The following is a 1719-nucleotide window of genomic DNA, read 5'->3' as shown; positions in this document are numbered from 1 at the left end:
TACATGATAGTAGAATATTATTATTTAAATAATGTGATTTAAATAATTAATTACAAAAATAAAGTTAAAAGGAAACTATTCCCAAAAATAGGGTTGCTAAATGGTGGACGAAGTACCATATCCACAATTTAAGGGCAGATCGTATACCATGTCCACGATTTTAGGGTAAATCATGTACCGAACACGAGTTACCTCGACAATAGATTTGCCAATTGGATGCAAACAGATGGCGCATGGGTACCATGTGTTCACCAAGAAAATCGTGTAAATAGTCCACGATTTGTGCGCACATTCCTGAAAGATTTTTTTTCAATTAGTAATTAGAAAATAGATTTTTATTCCACATTTTTATACATGTTTGATTTATTAAAATTATTATATTTTTCAATGTTAAATAAAAATATCACAATAACGATTTAATAAATTTTTTATTAAAAATGGAATCAAAATTTTAACTAAATATGGATTTAGCCCATAATAAATATTTGATATAATTACCTTAAATGAATTTAACCAATTATAAAGGGAAAAAAATAACCTAATAAAAAGGAGGAATAGCACTAAAAAAGAATGAGAAATAATTTGGAAAATAATATTTTCAATTAAATCTTAATGTCTAGATTCGAATTTTTCCGCAAATGTAGTTTTTTTTTAAAAAGAAAAATAATTATCTTAAATGAATTTAGTCAATTAGAAAAGAATAAATCAACCTAATAAATTTGAAAATTTTTCACAAATGTTGCTATTAAAAAAAAAAAAAAATCCACAATGATCACCATATCTTACCCAATTCTCTTCTTAATTTCCTCAATTAGATAACAGTAATTCAACCTTTTAGTTATTCATATATATATATAATCCCATATAAAAAAAATTATTAATTAAGGAAGCTCGTGTACAAGGTACACGATTTAATGACACGTGGATGCTGATTTGGAGGATTGAAATGGTACACGAGTTTTAACTACCCTATTTTTATCAATAATTTATGTTTCTACCTTATATCTGAAATTTCATTTTATATTTATGTTATTTTTTAGAATAATTTTTTGAACTGCCCTAAATATGTCATTTTTTTTCTTTCTAAAAACTTCATTATTTGAGAACTTAACCCATGATAGTATTCTTACATTTCGTAAAAAAAGAAAAAAGAAAAAAAAAAAGAAGCTTGTCAGAAACGTTGGGAGAGAAATTCAAGCACAAGGTTTGATGTTTGTAGAGACTGAAACTCTCACTCTTACATTATCAATTTGTCCATGAATACCAACTAGTTATGCCAACAAAATTCCTTAGTTTCAGATTCGATTTTGTGAAATGTCCTTTCTTGAGTTTGTGAAACAACTTAGTTATTTAATTTTTATTCCACAAATCTTGGATTTATTATTGATTTTATCTCATATGTAAGGTCAGGCATGGTTTGACTAACGAAAAAAGTGTTTTTCAAAAACTTATTTTCATTTAACCACTTTTCATAAAAAGTGCTTAAAATAAAAACAATTATGTAATTACACTTTCTCAAATGTATTTTATTTTCAAGTTTGTTTAGTTTGCCATAACTAAAAATGTTTTTATTAATTTTAAATTACTATAAAGACTGACTATTAAATATTATGAACTAATAATTTAAAAACACATTTTTTTTAATATTCGTGAGTGTCTGGATTAACTTACGTGTATCTCTACTAATCACATAGGAGAACCCAACTTACGTGTATCTCT

Source organism: Benincasa hispida, chromosome 1 (genome assembly GCF_009727055.1).
Source record: "Benincasa hispida cultivar B227 chromosome 1, ASM972705v1, whole genome shotgun sequence".
Taxonomy (NCBI): domain Eukaryota; kingdom Viridiplantae; phylum Streptophyta; class Magnoliopsida; order Cucurbitales; family Cucurbitaceae; genus Benincasa; species Benincasa hispida.
The sequence above is the reverse complement of the archived record's forward strand: the minus strand, read 5'-3'. Positions refer to the sequence as shown.